Source organism: Papio anubis, chromosome 15 (assembly GCF_008728515.1).
Source record: "Papio anubis isolate 15944 chromosome 15, Panubis1.0, whole genome shotgun sequence".
In the NCBI taxonomy this organism is placed as follows: domain Eukaryota; kingdom Metazoa; phylum Chordata; class Mammalia; order Primates; family Cercopithecidae; genus Papio; species Papio anubis.
In genome coordinates this window covers 38,423,634-38,445,494 of record NC_044990.1, presented here as the reverse complement: position 1 = coordinate 38,445,494, position 21,861 = coordinate 38,423,634, and the positions used below count along the sequence as shown (strand labels likewise).

General features: G+C 35.9%; 1 protein-coding gene and 1 long non-coding RNA gene across 3 annotated transcripts in view; both read left to right on the top strand.

Annotated features, from left to right (window-relative positions):
• The window catches only part of DIAPH3 (diaphanous related formin 3), a 495,444-nt gene that overhangs the window by 442,717 nt on the left and 30,866 nt on the right, over positions 1 to 21,861 (top strand). The gene's annotated exons all lie outside the window — the stretch shown is intronic.
• Positions 1 to 21,861, top strand: part of LOC108582900 — a 72,312-nt gene that overhangs the window by 33,714 nt on the left and 16,737 nt on the right. The window contains exon 2 of the long non-coding RNA XR_001896902.3: positions 17,079 to 21,696. This is a non-coding gene — a long non-coding RNA (uncharacterized LOC108582900). The remainder of the gene's footprint in view (positions 1 to 17,078; positions 21,697 to 21,861) is intronic.

Here is a 21,861-nt window from a genome sequence, read left to right as displayed (position 1 = left end):
ATCCAAAGCAGGCTTCATTTAATTCACCTTTTTGCTTAGAGCCAACCTCTCTCCATAAGTTTTAAGTATCATAGCTTTCAAATTAATCCATTCTTCATTAAATCAGTGTTTTATTTCTTAAGTAAAATTTTACCTAGAAATAGGAAACAGAACTAATGCTAGTATTGTATTTGATAGATATCTTCTCTAAGTAAAAATGTGGCTCTCTTCATTATATGTTCTACAGTTGAACTCAAATCACACAAATATGTTTGTCCCCATTCACTAATATATTGATTTTCAAGCAAGACATTTTGTTTTATGGCTTAATTTCAAAGGGAAAAATATTCTGGAAGGAAGGCTTTATATGGTATGTCGGAAGAAAAAGAGCAGTCTACTGTTTTGTTTTGTTTTGGTTTGTTTCTAAAGAAAACTGAGTGCTTTTTAGAAACATGCATTTCCTTATCAGAGGCATACCATGAGCTAAATCTCAGGGAAAGAAATGGACTATCCATCATCATTATACTGTATTTGTTTTCAGGTTATATTCTGAATATATTTTCTTCAAGTTATCAGTTAGGTGGGGGGGGTATGTTTTGAGGTGGCATTGTCATTAAAATATATGAATTTGAAGTATCTGTTACATCTCTGAGAAGCCTTAATAAAATATACAGAAAGATATTCTCCAACCTTTGTGATGATTGAAAACTACTTCAAGATATTACTTTCTTGGAATACAGCCTACCAAAAGGATTCAACAAATAACAATTACTTTAAAAAAAGAAGTATTACATTTTCCTATTTCAACATTCCACCATTGAAAATGTCTCAATTATATATGTTGTATAGTACATGTATTAATATTAATGTTTCTTTACAAGATCTATTATTAGACGACATTACAATTTGACTTTGGAAACTTGCTTTTGGTGATCCCCTTTCTACCCTGTATCATCTTAACAGGCACATTAACCTAATTCATTAAGTTCTTTATATTCAGTAGCTATAAATAGGATCAGAGAGTGTGTTTCATTTAGTCCAGTGACATTTTGGTGTTTATAATTTATAATGATTTGCCTTGAGTAAAACACTATTGCTGTTTCTGAAAATTTGAACGAATTGTCAAGTGCTAAACATCTGATTTTCTTTTTGAGCTATTCAAGGAGACTTCAGAACAAGAATTTAGCTTTGTAATGACAAGAACTTTCCATAGTAATTCCTCTAAATACTTAGGACCTTATCAGGGTGGCTTATGTTCTGTGATATTCTTTTTAAAGAAAGGAAAAGTTAAGTGTGAGCTTTTTCCTCACCACCAGCAGCATGGTATCAGGGAGGTGGCCAAGGGTCTGACCTTGTGCCTTTAAGACTATTTTCTCACCTGTAAAACTGGAATAACAATTCCAACCATGAGAGGCTGTGATAAGTCTGAAACGGAATAAATAATGTAAAAGGACTTGGCTAGTGCCTAATATATACAGTACCAGCTCAGTAATTGTGAATTTTTCTGTCATTGTATTGTTAAAATTACAGGTTGTATGTTTAGTGATTTCTGTATAGGTGATTAGAAATAAAAAGTTCAGTACAATTGATGACAAATAAGATTGTCCATTTTAACAGTCTGTCTCTTTTTTCTTTTTCTTTGTTTGTTTGTTTTTTGTTTGTTTGTTTGTTTGTTTGTTTGGTTTGGTTTGCGGTTTTTTTGTTTGTTTTTTGAGTAGGGTAGAATGGAACTCCAAGGGTAGCATTTCAGAAGATTTATCCTCCTATACCTATAATTTTCTTGGTTGCCACCTAACAATGCTGAGGTGGATTTACAGTTATGTGGGAAAGCCAACCAGTATTTTGCACAGATAACTGAAAACAAAATCTAATCATTTATGGAGTTTTTAAAAGTTCTTTAAATACAGTATTTGTGTTGTAAAATCATTGGTAACCGAATAGGAGGCAAGTGGCTAGAAAGTAAGGTTTATCCCAAATGGTCTGAGTGAGTGGTCAGACTGTACTAACTGGCCTTGGTTGGACCAGGAAGAGTGGGCTGTTGGGTGGCAAATTAATGCAAGACTTGAAAGTAGAGGAAGCAACAGAGACCAGAAGTTCCTGCCACCATGGATCACTGGATGGCACTGAAGGTAACTAGTTGACTGATGGCTACTCCATCTGCACACTGTTAAGTAGGCCCCTGAGAAGATACTTCAAAATACTTGAAGTATGGAAAAAGTACTTAAAGCTTAATCAGTATGTATAGATACCATTCTTATTTAAAAATTTAACTGAAGTATTATAAATTCTTAACATTTTAATGATTTTTTAATTCCTTCACAAACTCAGAGTAGTTCTAAGGTATCATTAACTTACTGGGCTTAATATTTTTTTTCTAATGTCAACCCTCCTGGACTGCTGCATTGCAGATCTTTTGAATATATTTTGTCAGTGTTTTTAAGACAGTATGTACATGCTTGACACTATACGGTTCTTTGTTTCTGTTGCATTTTGTGATAGTTAATACAGTACATGAAATTTTTAAAAAATTAAGTGAGATTTTTTTATTCTTACTACTTTTATTTTTTTAACAGGTCCATCTGTCATTGTAGTTACAGAATCATCACAAAAGAGAGCTGACGTAATAATGTATGCTACCAAAGAGTCAGGTATTCCCCTGTTGGTAATCTCATTTAAAGCAGAATTTAGTGAGTGATATATTTTAAACACAGTAATTGTGTCAGACCCACCCATTATATGTATTAAGGAAGCAAATAAAGGGAGTCTAACACCAAAGAACAGATTTCAAATCCAGCCTCAGCTCTTATAATGTGATCTTTGAATTATTTAAGTGATGTTACATTCACTTTCATATTTGTAAAATGGAGGTGATAATAATGTCTACTTCAAAAGAGTTTCCGAGCACTGGAAGCTATTCAGCATATGAAGGGTTTAGTGTATTGCCTGGCACAGAGCACGTCTCCATGAGAGGTACCTGTATTTTTGTTGCCGATACCTCTTCTTTGTCATCTCTTTTTAAAAAAATGTTTCTTGGATATACAAGCCCAGCATTATTCCTGTGAATGTAAGAAAGGCAGAATCATGAATATTAATGCATTTTAACTTAAAAATAGTCACCAAAAGATTAGCATGTCCATAACCAACTGCTTATAATACGTAGCTGCAGTTGTCTATTAAGTGACATTTTTGTGCATTAAGACTTTAAATATATTTAACATTAATGTGGTATGTCCACTTAAAAATTTTTTTTAACTTTCATCTTTCTGTAAAGGGTTATCCTTAGAAGTGCTCAGTGGTATCATTATCTTCTTGCATACCTTAAAAAAATGTTTTATCTGCAAGCAGGCACTGTGTACTTTCACTTACATAATCTCACTTATTTCTGACAATAAGTGTGGCAGGTGAAGATTATCCTCATCTTAGAGAAAGAAAAAAATGAATCTCAGCAAGATTGTGCACCTTGTTCAAAGTTATACCTGGTCTTGTGTCACCAGGTCACTGTTAATTCCATTAAACCACAACCACTTTCTTCAAGTGCTATAATTGGGACAAACGATGGAAATTTCCTCTCCCCTCTGAACGGGGGAACAGATTTTTTTTTTTTTTTAACTCCAAAGAACATTGTAATGGTCAGACTGTACAGTGATACACTGACTTCTCTTAGGACAGCATGACTTCCTTACAAGTTGTAATATTCAAGCAAAATAAGGATTGTTGCTTGTCAAGGATGTTATGGAAGAAATAGAGGCATGCGTGTTATGTGTCTATAAGGAACTTTCAAAGCTTAAAATTATGCCTTCTAGTCATCTCTTTCCTCATCCCCTCCTCTAATCAGATGCCATATCCTGAAGCTTTTATCTTCACAAGTTTTCTTTAGAACCCTCTAAAAAGTGTAATGCTACAGAACAGATGCATTAAGCAAATATTTGATCATCTACCATGTGCTGGGAACTTTGCTAAGCAGATAATTTGTGATGTCTTCTTGAGGTGAATTCTGAATTATTCTTGGAGGGCAGAGATAATGATGTGTTCTCATTACCATCTAGATAATAGATGGTTACATCATAAATGGTAACAAATATTAAATGAATGAAAGAGAGGAGTACAACCGTATGCTGCATCTAGATAGATAAATGGGGAAAACAGGGTCTATCCTACTTGCTAGCTTATAATAAGCATCTCAATTTATGAGAAGCTGGTTAAAAGAGAAAAACTATGTCAGTACTGCCCCTCTTCATTCTTCTCCCTCTCCTTCTTGTTCTTGGGAGAGGGAGAATATGGATTGGTGATTTTTTGTTTGTTTGGTTGTTTGTACAGGTAGAATACTTATTTTTGTTCTCAAAAACAATTTTCTTATAAAATTGAGCTGTATGATTCACACTAGAAAATGGAGTTGCACAGTCTTCACACCCCCAGCCAGCTCCCTGAGGCCCCAGTTAGCCGCACCAAAACGTCAAAACTTAGGATTTCTTGTTAAGTGAGACAATAAATACATCTTGTAATAAGCAATCTGCCACTTTTGGAAACATCCTAACTGATACAGACAGGATGGATGGAAGAAACATTGGGAAGGTAAAGTTGAGGATGTGGCATCTTATTAGAGGAAGGGGGACAAGAAAAAGGTAAAGTTATAAACTGAGGTTTAACACCTGAAGTTTGTTTCCTTATCATTAAAACTTATTTCTAATTTAGACAAGGTCTCACTCTGTTGCCCAGGCTAGCAGGCAGTGGTGTGATCATAGCCCATTGCAGCCTCAAGCTCCTGAGCTCCTAAGATCCGTCCACCTTCACCTCCCAAGTAGCTGGGACTACAGGTGTGCACCACCATGCCGAGCTAATTTTTGAAAACAGGTTTTGTATTACCCAGGCTGGTCTCTAACTCCTGTCATTAAGGGACCCTCCTGCCTCAGCCTCCCAAAACACTGGAATTACAGGCATGAGCCATGATGCCAGCCCTGATTCAGACTCTTAACTTTCCTCTTTGCTCTCCATGGCTGTTATCCGTGGCTCAGCAACTCATGCTTACAGAATAACTGGCATCAGATCCACACACAGCTGTGCCCAAAGATATATGGATCTTGGGACAGGCCGTCTTCTTTTGAGTCTCTGTTTTTATGAGGGAGAATTGTTCTTGGAAGTCCTTTAACAGACTTTCTTTTTTAAGCTTTAGTAGCCAGAACTAGGTTACATGGCCATGTAGGTGGCTGGCTCTGCCATCAAAAAAACCTCTTTCCTATAGTAATTTAATAGCTCCCTAACAGCTCCCCTTCCTCAAGTATTAACACACTTTAGTCCCACACACTGCTGCCAAATTTTTCTTCCTAAAACACAGATCTGATCCTGTCACTCCACTGCTTAAATTGTTGAGAACTTCCCTTTGAATACTACTTCCCCTTCCCAGATCACTCTGCATGGTACCTGTATAATGTCAGTCCTCAGTGGAGGTGGACTGAATTTTAGTTCTTTTAATTGTAAGATGTTTACAAACACATTTGAGATCATTTATTGAGAGTTTTTTTTAGGTTTCAGAAAACAGACTGTGCCAGATGCAGCAGCACATGCTTGTAGTCCCAGCTACTCCAGAGGCCAAAGTGGGAGGATTGCTTAATACCAGCCTGAGGAAAATAGTGAAACCCCATCTCAAAAAAAAAAGAGAGAGAGAGAGATCTTCAGATTACTACAGATGATGTATTTGTTGAGAAAATATGTTTCACTTCTTATGTGCCAGGTACTGTAGCACTGTACTTGGTGTACAGGGGTCCCCAACCCCCAGGCCACAGATAGGACCTGGTTAGCGGCATGTTAGGAACTGGGCCGCACCTCAGGAGGTGAACAACAGGCAAGTGAGCATTACCCACTGAGCTCCGCCTCCTGTCAGATCAGCGGCAGCATTAGATTCTCATAGGAGCATGAACCCTACTGTGAACTGCACATGCGAGGTATGTAGTTGTGTACTGCTTATGAAAATCTAACTAATGCCTGATGATATGAGGTGGAATGGTTTCATCCTGAAACTATCCTTCCCCCTCACTCCTGTGGAAAAATTGTCTTCCATGAAACCAGTCCCTGGCGCCAAAAAGGTTGCCTCTGGTGCATAGCATTAAAGAAAATAGACACAGGATTGTTTTCATGGAAACTGCCATCTAGAAGGGAAGACTTATTAAAGTGAACAAGTAACTGTAAGTGTGGTAGTGTTAAGAAAGGAAAATGGAGAATGACAAGTCAATAACAGGAAGATCAACCTACTCAGAAGGTGAGCCTCCCCAAAAGAAGTAGTATTTAAGTGAGAGCTGAATACGTCTGAGCTAGGTGCAGAAGATATGTGTGAGAGCCAGCTATATGGAGAACAGATTGAGGGGGCCAGAGTCGATGACTGGAGACTAGGTCATAGGGAATTGCTGTAATCCAGATAAGAGATAGTGGTGGCTTGGGCCAGAGTTCAACCAGTGGGAATAGAGAGAAAATACAGAACATTGTATGTGATTGTATATGGGGAATAAAACATATGGCTGTTGAGTTACTGACTTGAACAGACGAATGAGTCTCTTGTTTCCTGAGAAAAGGACCACTGCTTTATTAGAGAAAGAGAAGCCCGACAAAAAGTTTAAAAGACCATGTCAGCAGCTACCTAACCAACTACTTGGAAAACTGGAAGGTTGTTCAGGATATTGCCATTGCCCCAAGAGTGCAGTGTCATCTTAATGATGTATCTTCTGCCTCTCTCTGCCTCTGTTTCTCTTGTCATTACCAGCTGGATATAATGCTGTTACCTTTTTGGCTAATATTTACATGGTTTTCTTGACTTTGTGGTTCTAACATATTGTCTTCTCTCTGGTCCTTGATTTCAGTGATCCTATTCTATTTGTAACTTTCTCTTTGTGTTTCATTGTCCCAAAGAGAGGAGCTTACAGGGTGAGTTGGATATCTAGTATAGAATGTCTCATAAGGCATTCTTCTGCTAGGTTGCCTCATGCCAAGTTCACACTGCCTGTGGATCATATACCATCCTTTGTCCATTGAGTCCTGTTACCCAAAGCATGACAAATTTTATTTATTCGTGCAACAAATTTTTCTTAGTGTTAACTCTGTGCCAAATGATATGCTAAGCCTTGGAGTTATTCAAATTTTGATCTGAATTCTGGCTTTCCCATTCACCTAATACAGGAACATATGCCAAAAATTATTAAGTTCTCTGTGCCTTGACTTCCTCATCAACATAATGAATACAGCATATCTTGAATTGTTCTGAGGACTAAATGAAGTAATTCAAGTAAAGGACTTAGTTTACTTCTAGCTTATCATTAGTGGTGTTGGTAAGAGATAGGGTAGTGGTGGTGCTGGTGGTGGTGGCAACGATGGTACTGGCGGTGTTAGTAAGAGAGGTGGTGGTGGTGTGGTAATGGTGATGGTAGTAAGAGCAATAGCATTCGTTGTGGTAGTAACAAAAGAAGTCATTGAGTCAGTGAGAATGGTGTGGTAGAAATGAAGGTAAATAGTTCTTGATCATGACAGTTGTGGGGATGGCAGTAGTAGATTATAGGGGAAAAAAAACCCTGCTGTTAGCTGCAGGATGCTCAGAAGGGCTGTGGATAAGAAAGCCACTCAAAGCTTCAAGGACTGTCCAGTACAAAGGAGTTTTTAAATGTGGTTGGGCTCCATTGTTAGGAAACAAATCACTATGCTCGCTTAAACTTGGACCTTGGGGAGTATATTTTATGAGTTCAGTACTGAATTACTTTCACAGTTCAAGAACACTAGCAAAGTGACTTAAAAGTACACAACAATTATCTAACTATTTCATAAAGTCAATTTAAGGGTGGAAAGTCTATATTAAAATGACAAGAACAGTGCTCACTTGCATGTACTTTAAAGAGCAAGATAAAGCCTTGCTTCTTGGCCAGGGTGCATTATAGTCATTCAGTTAAATCCTCTGAGTATTTTGTCTTTTTGACAGAAGAAACTCATCTCAAAGTATAGTTTTGTTCTGTATAATAAATTGTGTTGCTTAAAAACTTTCAAGCTGAATTCAGAGCTCTGTGAATTTTCTCTTTAATTTTTTTTTTTACTTGTTTATTTGAATAGCTTTTGTGAGTAAACCTGTTTTGAAAAAGAAGGTAGTAAATCAGTTTAAGAAATTAATACAAAGGCAGTAATAGCCAACTTTTGTTGAAAAGGCCTGATACTCTGCTAGGATATTTATGTATATTATCTCACTTAATCACAACAATGTTAAGATGAGAGCCAGCACAGCATTATCTTCTGTTTACAAATAAATGAAGACTCAGATTTTCCCATGCTCACACAACTGGCAAGCCATTCTGTTGGCAGAGCCATTTTAAACCAGATTGTTAATTGAGCAAGTTCTTTATTATTCCTTCTCCCATGATTGTTTAACAATAAGAGAGATGAGTCACCATTTTATTAATATATCCCTAATCTACTCCCATATTTTAAATAGTATGTCTTTTTCAGCTTTATAATTTGTTGTGCCATTTTTTAACTAACTTTAAATGTAGAGAGTATATTTGAAATAATCAAAATGAAGTTGTTGGGTTTTTTTTTAAGATCTTTGCAGATACACCATAGTATTACTTTTTAGCACTTTTCTATCTTAGCTGTAGTCAATCTGTTGTTTTGAAAGAAGACCAACTTAATAAAAGTAAATCATGTTAAACTAATGATTCTATAAAATTATAGGCTCACCCAGAAATAAAAGTTATTCATCTGAAAGAATACAAAAGATTATGTATTCATTTAAAAACTTTTTCTCAGGTATGATTTTGTTCCAAATGGGCATAGATCTGCTTTTTAAAGAGTTTATGTGTGTATGAAAGTAGTTATCTCTACGTGTTGAGAGGACAGATGATTTTTAAGTTTCTTTATTCATCTTTGTAGTCCTCATACCTGGTAACTTTTTAAAAAATTATACACAGGAATAAAGGTCTTTTAGTAAAGGATTTTTAGTCTATACGGTCTTTTTAAAATCCAGAATAAATAGGATGTTTTTTAAAAATATTTATTAGTACCATAAAAGCAGTATGTCTTATTTAAAGCATTCAGAAAATGCATTCCAGAGATAGGTCAGAGCTGTGGAAATATAAACTGGGGGATTGCCAGTAGGTAAATGGTATTTAGACAATATGACTGGAGTAGATTGCTTTGAAATTAAGTGTAGATATAAGAGAGTTAATATTCAAGGACAGCCCTGGAACATACTGACATTGGGGCTCAGGAGGAGGAGGAGGAAACACAAAACACTGAGAAGGAAAACCAAGCAAGGGTGAAGTCCTGGAAGCCAAAGGAAGAAAGAATTTCAAGTAGCAGAGAATGACAACTGTGTCCAGTCTGCTGAAAAGTCAAGTAAGGTCAAAATTGTAAAACGATGATTGGATTTGGCAATGTGGAGGCTACTGTGACCTCAAGAAGAAGCGGAATTTTAGTGCTATGGTAGGGACAAATATCTGATTGGAATGAGTTCAAGAGAGAATAAGAGAAATTAGAAACTGCAATTATAGGTGACTCTTTCAAGGGAGTTTGCTATAAAAGGAAAGAGAGGATGAGGTTGGAGGAGTTCAAGACTAACCTGGGCAATATAGTGAGACTCCATCTCTAAAACCTTTTCTTTTTTTTTAAGTTAGCTAGGCATGGTGGCTCTCACCTGTTGTCTCAGCTACTTGGGAGGCTGAGGCAGGAGGATCACTTGAGCCCCAGAGTTCAAGACTACAGTGAGCTATGGTGATGCTGCTGCACACCAGCTTGGGTGGCAGAGCCAGACGCTGTCTCTAAAAAAGTAATCAAATGAAAGGAAGGAAAGAAATGAATTAGTAGTTTGAAGAGGAATTAGGATCAAAGGAAGGTTTTTTTGTTTTGTTTTGTTTTGTTTTTTAAGATGAAACAAATAGTATGTTTGTTTGTTAGAATAATCAAATGAAGTGGGGAGAAATTGGTATGTTAGAAAAAGATGAGTAAATTGTTGGAGCATTGTCCTTGAATGAGAGATTATGAAGTCTAGGTTACAAGTGGAGGAGTTGACCTTATTGGAGCATGGACAGTTCATCAGTAGAAAGGGGAGGGAAGGTAGAGCCTACTGGCAAAGTGATGTAGGTGGAAAGATGTCAGCAGTGAAGGGAGTTTGTAGAAGTTCTTGTTTCACTGACTTAGTAATTTATTTTCATTTCTTACCTTGCAGTTTAAGAATTTAATAAAAGCTTTTTTTGAATCATACAGTATATTTAAACCACCTTCATAGAAATATTAAACCTTGATATGAAATGTATCATCAGCTCTTCGAAGTTATAAACTTTGGGGAATTTAAACTCCCAGAAATACCAGATTTTCTACTTCAATCCCTTTGATTCCAATTCCCTTTAATATGTTCACCCATTTTTAACTTTCTAAAACCTTATTCTGTAGTTTTCTTCCTGATACGTTGTAACTGTGAGAAAGCCCATTTTATTTCTGTGAGCTTTCACATTTAACTTCAGAAACCTCTGTTTTCCAGATACTTAACTAGTTTCTAAATTACTTAACCAGGTGCCAGCGTACTACATTGAATGTACCAAGTAATGATTACTGATTGCTGGTCAATCCATATTCTAATTGCTTTTCACCTCAAGGTATTGTTCTCTTGGGGGAAATTGTCAGCTATGTTTTGAGACCAGAAACATTTAAAAATGCACTAAAACTTAAACTTGGAGCTTAGTAGAAACACATTTAGCTGGCTTTACTACTAGGTTCTAATCACTTCTTTCATGTAATGAATATGACTTCATTTTGTGTTAAAGTCTGTTTTCTCAGACAGATGGATATAACCATTTTCTGAAATTATTGCCACAATAACTGCTAATAATATAATCATAATTACTTCCTTGCATTTATATGCATGTGTCAATTCTACCCAATCAAACTATTTCCATGGAAAATATGTGTTATTACTATAAAATAGCAACATATTTTTGTTAGTACTTTCCATTTGAAGAAATCAATTTGGCTATCTTGATTGTTCACAAATGCAAATATAGCCAATCAGAATTATTAATAGTAATCTGAGAATGACTAACAGGAGAGAAAAAAAAGGAGACAAAAGAAAGTTGACCTCTCAGAGGCTACTTTATTTCCTCTTATTAATAGCAGACCATTTACAGTCAAAGCTTGTTTCGTTCAGGAGTTAGATAAAAGAAATAGTCTCTTAAAGTGGTAGCTTATGTATGGGTTATGGACACTTTAAAGTGTCTTATCATTTGGAGTTCTATAGTAGTTTGTAAATTAAAATGTCAGAACTTTTACGAAGTATACATTAAGCAATATATTAGAGTAACTTAATCACCATTACGAGCAGCCAGCTTTCAGTTTCGTAGTTTGTATTAGTTTGTATTTTATTTTGTATTCTTAATATTTCTCCTTTCTTTCTTCTTCCCTGTTTGACCTACTAGCTCCTCAACTGAAAATGGGAACAAGTTACTTTTCTCTTCACAGTTGTTTGTTATTTTATGTGTTCTCAAGTTCATGTTAGAGGGTGATTCAAAAATTATATGATGTAAAAGATATACAGTTGACCCTCCGTATCCAGGGGTTCAGCATCCATGGCTGCAACCAACCACAGATAAGAAATACTCAAAAATTGCGTCTGTACTAAACATGTGCAGACTTTTTTTCTTGCTATTATTCCTTAAAAAATATAGTATAACAACTATTTATATAGCATTTACATTGCATTAGGTATTAGAAGTAAATCTAGAGGTGATTTAAAGTATACAGGAGGATGTGCATAAGTTATTTGCAAGTACTGTGCCATTTTATATCAAGGACTGGAGCATCTTTGGATTTTATTATCCTTGGGAGGTCCTAGAACAATCCCCCATGGATACTGAGAAACATCTACGTAGTCCTAGTGGATAACAACAGTAAATAAGGAAAACCGAAGTATTATATACATAGTTCAAATATCATGAAACACAAAATAGAACTACTCATTATTAAAAACCTGCTTAGTAATATTAGCACAGGAAAGTTGTGCATTTTAAGCCATGAAATACAGGATTTGAGAAATCTCAATAGTCTCATTTACCATAACAATTAATAATATACTTCCTTATATTCCCGATATACTAATTGTTCATCCCTGCATTCTTTCATTCTTAACTTTCAGTGGGTATTGTATACTTTAAAAATTGTATGTTCAACCACAGGACTAAAATAATGAAAGAAAACACTAAAGTACTTACTTCAACAATATTTTCATGCTTCTATATTTTCAAGTTTCTTGAAATTGCCTTCAGAGCCAGTTTACAAAAAACACAAGAAGTCCCGCTTTACTTTATAGTTGTCCCTCACTGATCTGAAATGATTTTATGAGGTTCCTTTTTTATCAGGCCTCACTCCAAAGGGCTTCTGACTGTTTCTAAAGTCAAATCCACTTTCAAGGGGAAAAATGTTTGCTACCATTGAAAACAAAGATGCTACAGACCCTGAAGGCAATTATAGAAAAATTGGCAGATTGTTCTGAGTAGAATCCGAGTGGCACTGTGGGAGTAATAAGAGTATAACTTCCCACAGAAATTTTCGAAGGGGTTTGTGGTTAATTAGGGTCTTCATGTGTTTAAAACTTCATGGCTGCTCTCTTGTCATGAGTCAAGAAAGTAGGTGGTTATTTTGTTTTTAATCCCTATTTTTTTTGCTGGTCTGTTTCTTTGGAGTGAGGATTATGCTATAATCATTTTTGAATGCAAACCTCTCACACACTGTTTGGCACACAGTAAGAACCTAGTAAATTATGGTAAAAAAAAAAATTCTGTTTTCTTGGCTGTCAGACTGGGAAGACAAATCAGTTCATTTTTATTTAATAATCACTTTCATTCAGGTTTCTCCTATCTTACCATTGTAATGGCTATGGAATTAATTCTTTTCACATTTTTGAGGGTGCAGCTGTGAAAAGAATAGTCAAACCCTAGCCCTCCTGGAAGTTACATTCTGCTGAAGGAAGATGATGATAAACTACATAAATAAAATATAGTCAGACAGCACTTAATGATGAAATACATTGTCAGGCGATTTCATTGTTATGCGAACATAATAGAGTGTACCTACACAGACCTAGAAGGGATAGCCTATTACACACCTAGACTGTTGGTATAACCTGTTGCTCCTAGGCTGCAAACCTACACAACATGTTACTATGCTGAATACTGTAGCCGATTATAACACAATGGTAAGTATTTTTGTATCTAACCATATCTACACATAAAAAAGATATAGTAAAAATGCAGTATCATCTTATGGGATCACCATCATACATGCAGTCCTTCATTGACTGAAGTGTCATTCTGCAGCACATGACTGTACATAGCTTGTTAGATGGTAAAGAGTACTAAGAAAAAAAATAGCACAGCAAGCTTCTGCTTCTGTGTGGGAGTGAAGATGGTGGCAGATCAACATTCCAGCCAAGAGCAACCAGCATACCAGAGGAAACAAAGATCATCCAAGAGCTGTGGAAACAGTGAGGACCACAGCTACTTAAATTTTGGAGCAAAGTCTACCTGCCTGTAGGAAGATACTTGCAGCTGCCAAGGCGAGAGATTGACAATCTGGGTTTGGCCACGGGCAGAGGGCTTCTGCTTTGGGCCAAGAAGCCAACCATGTTTTGGCAGTTGTGTGAGGCTGGACTGGCAAAAAGGAAACTTGAAGGGCCTCAGCACAGAGTCCATTTCCCCTTCATAAGATTTACTGAATTCTGAAGCTGTGGATGGTGAGGGGTTGCACAAGAGACGAAGTCTAAGAAGACCTCTTTTTGCTGAGGAAATGATAACCTGCCAGACAATCAGTCGAAAACCCTGGAAGCCTATGCCCTAGGAAACAGAGCAAATCAAAATAGGCCGAATCTTAGTAAAACTGCAACTTAGCCTGGGGTTAGCTCAGTTCCTGAATGGATGGAGGTTAGTAAGACATTTACCTTTTCTTTCCAGGAGAAGAAAGTGAATCCTCAGAAGACAACATCATCTGGGGCCTCCTAGGTTTTTGTTTTCTTTTTATATTTTGTTTTTTTAATATATATACAATGTCCAGATTTCAATAAAACACTGCTAGACATGCTAAGAGATAGGACATTTGGACACACACACACATAAACATGCATATAAGAAACAGTTATTTAGATGATCCAAGTACTGGAGTTACTAGACAGGAACTTTGAAATGAATATATTTCAGAAACTAGAGGAAGAGAAAATACATAAAAAGAGGGAGTGCTTCACCCGATAATAAGAATCTATCAAAAGAATCTAATGGAATTTCTAGAACCGAAAAATACAAAATATAAAATTAAGAACTTAGTGCTGGATGAAATAGCAGTTTAGACAAGCGGAAAACAGGATAGGCGAACGAGAAGACTCTCAGAAATTATCCAGCAGAAGCAGAGAGCGAAAAAAGATGCTGTATATAGAAAAAAGTATAATGGACTTGCAATACAGCAAAAAAGTCTAATACTGCATTGTCCAATCGACTCCTAGTGTGGAACACATATGTTAAACAGATGAAGTTAATTTTAATAATTTATTTTACCCAATATATTCAAAGTATTATTTCAACATGTAATTAATATGAAAATTTTAATCAGATACTCTGCTTTCTTTTAGTCATGCAAAGTCTTCAAAATCAGTGTGCATTTTACACTTCACCACATCTCAAGTTGGGCTAGCCATTTCAAGTGCTCAGTCGTCACAATTGGCTATGGCTATATTGGACAGCTCAGATTTACATGTATGTAAGGAGACTCCCAGAAAGAAAGAGAAAAGAAAGGAGAGCCATATTTAATTTTTTTTAAAGATTAGGAAAAGGGATAGAGAGTGCCAAATATTGGTAGTGGCAAGCATGAGGGCATACAGTTTTAAATGGAGAGATTCCATTTAAATGGAATAAAGCCTGATGTAAGGCAGGCTTCCCCACAGGGTGGTGTTTGAGGATAGACATAAAGGAGATGAGGAAGTGAATGAGCCTTGCACATGAGTGCAGGAAGGAGTTTAAGGAGGGACTCAAGGCAGAAGTGTGCTGGTATGCAGCAAGAAGGTAGGTATATTGTAGAGGGATTAACTAAGAGATTAGGTCAGAGAAGCAAAAGGAGGCCATAAAGCTTTGATATACTTCTTGATATACAGATATACAGATAAAGAATATATCTCTATATTTTCATATTTTGTGTACTCACTTCATCTTAAGGAGGGGGGATCTCAAGGCTTAAATATTAGCTTTGGTTTTTCTACCGCTGTTAATAAGAAAATAAAAATACTTCCTAAGAGAGACTGAATGGTAAAGTCATGTAATGCCTTTGTAAGTGCAGTGTGAAAGGTCAGGGAAGGTTTGTGTGCGTGTGTTCTAAAGCTGATTTTCAGAAATCCTTTTCCCCTAATCAAGCTCTGTCAGCAAAAAGTATTTTAAATAAACAGCTTTTCTACATTGTGAATATAATATCTAGCAAGACCAATATAATGCTTCATTTTTAGATTTCTCACATTTTGTTTTCTTCTTTAAAGACTGAAAATAACCACATTCTATTTGTAAGTTAAGCATAATTTTTTTTTATGACAAGTGGCTCAGTCTTCATTATAAGTTAGGTAATGAGAAGGCATCTAGTTAGAAAGCTAGGGCATTTCTTCATCTCACAAATGCAGATTTTAATACTGAGTATGCCTAGCTGTTATATATCATCTTCCTAATTAAAGGTAAGAAAAATACAATTACTATGGCCAAGATGGTAAAATAAATAATAACAAATCTTTATTCGTTGAGGTTGGATGAGAGGTTTACTTTTGGTAAAGGAACTATCTTAGGAAAGGAAAACAAACAGTAAGAAGAAAAGGTTGAGAAGTTTAAGGAATAGGTTTCTTTAGGGATTGATATTAGCTCTAGGCTTACTTAACACTTTTACAAATAATCTGGAGAAAGGCAGTACTCAGTCAAATATCAGAGGTTTTAAGGAACGCTAAACTTTCTAGTAGGAAAGAATCAATAAGTTGGAAAGCTTCCCAGGGAAGACCTTGCAGATCTGTGCGGGTGGGCAGATGAATATGGGGTGGTAAGAATGCAGTGATGTGTGTGTATGGCCATTAAGTTAGTATGTTTATGTATGTGTGTTTGTGATCTTCAAACAATGGCTTTTAGCCTTTTTGAAAGATTTCCCAATTCCTTTGAGAATCCAATCATAGTTAAGAACTTTTTCCCTAGGGAAAAAAACTCACAACCCCCACAATAGGAAGCCATGGTCTTGAATGAGCTAAACATTTCAGAAATAATTTTCCTCAGTTCATTTATTCAGTGAACAAACAAATATTTATTGAGCTTCAGCTATGAACTATGACCTACGTGAAGTGCTGGGAATACAGAGAGATAAAAACACACTTGGCCTCTGACCTCAAACTGACCTAGGTTACAATTTGGAAGGAGCTAGATAAGCCAGCATTTATGCAGCAATGTGATCACTGTTTACCACCTCTATGCCAAAGTGCCGTGTATGTCTCTAGAGAGGCACTGGATTCGAACTGTGGAGGGAACCAAGGATTTCAGAGATGGCTTGTGAGAGAGCATCTAATTAACACACAATGATTACCTTCCATCAAAATTACCAAAAATGTCAAAGGCCAAGATCTTTGTTATATCATGTTGTGAACATTCAGTATCTGTGATTTCGATGTACCTCAAGGTAGGTACAATGAAATGCATGCAACTAAAATTAACAGAAGGATAAGATCAATTTCTAAATGTGTAATTTTTTAGACTTGGAGGCAAAGACTGGAAGAGAACATTATAAAATATACATACATGCAATGTATATATACATACAGAAAGAGAAAAATGGTGTTAGTAAAGGCTGATATACCAAATCTTCAAATACTAAAATAAAAAATGAATATCTTTGAAACTCAGTCTGAGTAACTTATTTTACTAAGTAAATAAACTGCTGAACTAATTATCTCAAAGAAAATAGTAAAAGGAACTATTAACGGAAATGATTTTTGATAAATTTCCAAATGCCAGAAGTACTAAAATAATCTACTCTTTAACATTTATGGTTGATTTAACAAGGATAACCGAGCAATCTTTATTTTTCAGCATGAAGACTGTTACAGCAGATGAACTCTAGAATCTCAAGGGCTTAACACAATGAAGGTTTATTTCTTTCCCACATGAAGTCCAGTGTGGGTCAGACAACTTCTCCCCATCAACTGGCTTTATCCTCTGGAAGATCATGGTCTTTGCACCATGGAAAGAGGGATGGAGGAGATACTTTGACTCTTAACTACCTCACCCTAAATATACCACAAGTTACGTCATACCCATGAACCAGAGATTGTCACACGGCCTCAACCTAATTGCAGAAAGATATAGGAAGGGAAGGAAAGTACATAGAATATTTGGTGAGCTCTCTCTCTCTGCCGCATCCTACAATGTTACATTCTTGGGGATACTTGTCAGAAAAAAATATCATTGTGGCCTAATAAAGGAATTTGTGTGTGTCTGTGTATTCACCCTGCAAGCACACATTCATCCTTCTATTCCAGAGTTCTCCAAACAGGAAGTCCCCACCAGAGAAATATTTGGCTACTATTACAAAGGTTTCCAGCTGAGTAATTGCTAGATAAAAGGAAAGGGGGCAATTAGGTGTTATACTATGGGGAGATGCACTATTATTAGAGCTACTCTTTCCTCCCCATTCATCTTTCTCCATGGTAGAAATAATGGGCTAAATGGGAAAATGGTGGTACCAGTAACTAAAATGGGGAATGTAAAGAGAAGCAAGTTTTTTCTTTCAGAAGAAAAACAATGTCCATTCAGATGTGAGGAATTTGAACAAGAGTGAGATACACTATACACAAATAGAAACTGAGATTTGCAGCTCAGAAATATATTTAGCACAGATGTATAAAGTTTGAAGCTGAAGCCTGTGTTCAAGCCATGGAGACAGATGACCTCCAGCTCTCTCCCTCAGGGAAGTGTTCACATTTAAGGCTGACCAAGGGAGAGTGTGTGTGCAGTTGGAGCAGCAAGGGTGGGTGTCACCAGGGTAAGAGAAGTGAATGAGCTGTATACTCAAGTTTGGAAGAAAAATAATAGCTCTTTCCACCTGACTTAAAGATTAGAAAATCCAAGTAAGCCTATCATTCTAATTCAGCTCCAACAGCCCATAGGAGGTCACTGCACGGACTTTCCCCAGTGGGCTCTGATTCCAAACTGTTCAAAGTCCTGTAAGGAAGCCCTGGAGAAAATCCAGCTATAAATGAAGATGGAGTGAATTACTGAAATCACTTTCTGATAAAACCTGGATTTAAGACCATTCTGTGCCCCAAAGTGTTTCTGAAAAGAGTGGGACACAGGGAAATAAATTAGTAAGTCATTAAAATAATTGTTATTGAATTGACATATCCCATTTTCTCTGGATCTCTTAAATAGGAGAACAAATTAATTACATCACTCTCACCTGGATTATTGGACTTGCCCCCTTCACTGGCCTCCTTGCTTCCACCCTGTCCTCCACCAGTCTGTTCTGAACACAACAGCCAGGGTGAGCTTGCTTAAATGCAGATTGGATGAGATAACTCTTCTCAAAACCGTCCAGTGAAGTAAGAGACCAAGGGCCAAACCATCTGTCCCCATCATCTCTCTGACCTCATTTCTGCTACTCTGGCCCTGGCTCACTCCCCTTCAGCTGTTCCAGCCATCTTGCTATTCCCAGAACACATCAGTTTTTGTACTTGCTGCTCCTGTCTGGAACATCTTCAAAATATACGTATGCTCACTCCATCTATTCATACAGATCTCTGCTCCATTATCCCTTTATGAGAGAGGACTACACTGAGCATTCTTTGTAAAATAGCAACCACAAACCTCAGCATGTTGACCCTGCCTTTTTCTCCAATATACTGACCACCCTCTAACATATTATGTGTTTACCTGTATGTCTCTTGTGAGCTGCCTCCTGCCTTACTCCTAGAATATAAGCTCCATGAGAGCCAGGGACCTTTTCAACTTTGTTGTCTACTATTCCTAGAACAGAGCTTGACCCATATTAGAAGTTCAGTATCTGTTGAATTAATAAATGGGTATTAAAGATTATCCTTTGCAATCACTAATATTTTACTCTTAGTGAGCATGTTTTAATACCAAAAAAGAGAGAGGACATAATTTTTAATTTGTATAAATTTAACTTCCAGAATCATTATTTTCTCTTTTTGCCTCAGTGAACACATGTAAGCTGCAGTTGGAGACCACTGCACCATGCCATCCTAATTCTTTTAGGTCTGTTAATCCTTACCATCCAGTATTTGTGTTCTTCACAGGAAATAATTACTTCAAGCTGATTTAAGGAAATAAGAATACTGCTTACTTCCTATTTTTTAAGGAATCAGGAATATGGCTTATTGTGCTATTCCTTTTGATAATACTTTTTCATGCACTAATTTAGCAACTTTTTTTGCACATTTGCTCTAATATTTATGCAAGAGAGATTTTAAAAAGATAGATGAAAGGGATTTTTGCTTTGTTAAGTATTGTTAAATAGGATTTCTATATTCAGGTTGCTTCAGCAACTGTTGTGTTTGGTAGCTTTGATTTTCAAATGTAGCAGGTTGTCATGCAAGGTCTATTGTTACTTCGTTTATTTTTTTTCTTTCATTAGTTGTTTGAGTCTGTAAAATAGGCTTGTGTTCCCTCAACTACAAAGACATCATTTTAAGTTATTTTAAGTCCTCCTTGAGAAGATCAGTTTACCATAAGGAAAAGACTTAAAATCTCATTTTAAGCTCAGAGTGAAATTGTAATCAGACAAGCAATTATTTAATTTTCTTCATGGTGTACTTTATAAATGTCAATGTGATAACTTCTTGAGAGAAAAATGACAAAAGCATGAAATGTATTGGTAAGTATGAGGAGAAGGAAGACAGATCATTGGAAGGATGCTACCCGTATTTTAGTGGTTGAACAATAAGCATTTAGTTTACGCACATTTGGGCATATGCATTTTATTGGACTTTCTTGAGTGTTTTATTTTTACCAATACATAACTTTCTTTAACTACCATAATTTAAGATAATGTAAAAAAAATGCCAGGAGCATTATTTACTTCTGAACAAAATTGTTTGTAAAAGCAACTATTATTTTCAAACACGATTAACATCTTAAAATAAAAGCGTAATTATTCACTATATCTAACCCTTTTCTGGGAAATATAAGACATTAGCACAATAATCAAGTAGCTGATAATTAGTTGAATGATTTAAAGTTGTTTTTAAACATCCTGAACATTTATCCTTTCCTTTTATCAATAGGTAATCTTTTTCTCATAGCTTGTGTTGAAGCAAAAACCCAACCTCCCATCCTCAGATTCCAGTTTGTTACAATGGTGGGCTTCACAGGGAGTAATGATTCTTAGATCTGTCACGTATCTCTAATAATACTTCTGTCAGAGCTGAAGAGGCAGTGCAGTTTCCTGGTAGCTGTGATGACTAATGATCATTCACATAGAGTGTATTTGTAGTGATATTTAAATAAATTTCATGAAATAATCACAGATGTTGTTATATGAGTTGAATCCCCTCTTCTAAAAACCTTTCTGCTCTCTTACCTATCCAATTGTCAGCATGTGGAGTAGTTTGAGGAAGTATTATTACTAATATTTCAAATTGGAATTTCTGAATTTTTACAATCATTAGGGTATATAGCCCTCAATATACCACGTGTTAGTCAAGTTCCTACTCAAGTTAAATGATTCAGAGTTTTAGAATTGGATAATCCAAATCTATTGGGAATATGATTCGCTAATTCATTTGAAATGCAATTAAAAGTTTATTTTACAACTAACTAGGGTAGAATTACAAGTTTACTTTTACTTTCTGCAAGCAGAAGCAAATACATGTCAATAAAATGAGAAGATGTTTTTGGTTTCTTTATTAATGATTTACATAAAATCGGGAACCTACTTAACACATACAAATAAGGAAACAAAAAGCACCATAGAAAATTCAGTTTAGCATTACAGAAATTACTGCAAGCCAACCTTGTCTGTACTAGTGTATAAAAACACTTTTAACAGTGCATCCATTTTCACAGCCATTTAGTAGATTAGAAAGCAATTGTAAACAGCGTAAAACCCACATTAATGCCTGTCAACATCCTGCCTTTTGCTCAGTTATGGATTTGTTTGAAATAACAGTGAGATCTAAAGTGATTGCATGAACATCATAGACTGTATAAATATGAATGAACCCACCGTAATGGGTTGCATAGCCTATATAGCAGGCATTCATCCTCCCTGTCATGGTAACAGGTTTGTGATGTAAGAGAACATGGCATTGTCTCAAAGAAATAACTCCACATGTTCTTATACTGTAATCATAGCAACTGATGGGTTTGCATATTGCCCTAAATTTTATATTCTAATATTGTACTATTAATAACCATCTGTTGTTTAATGTTCAAAAATCAATCCAGATAATATGAAATCCATTGAGCTATTTCTAAAAAGTGATTGTTAATTTCAGTAACATGCCATTTTGATTTTCAGTGGATTATCTTGATTGATCTCTGCCTAAAAGCGTAAGATCAACAGAACCATCTCATCTAAATAGAAGCTAGTGAATGAGATTGGGTGCAGTAAAATGGAAATCCTTTTTAATGAAATATAAGAGCTGCATCCTTACCTCTCAACCTTTCAGTCCTTTCATTTGAGGATTTAGTAAGTTGTTGTTTTCCTTTGTTTGGAATATAAGGGTGTATGTTAACTTAGTTCTAGTTCTAATTCTACTGTTTTATTTTTAAAGATGACCACATAAGAGGTTTTGGTGGTAGAATAAATAATTTTTTAAAGACCTTTTTTTGTATTATTAGATTAGAAGAAAGG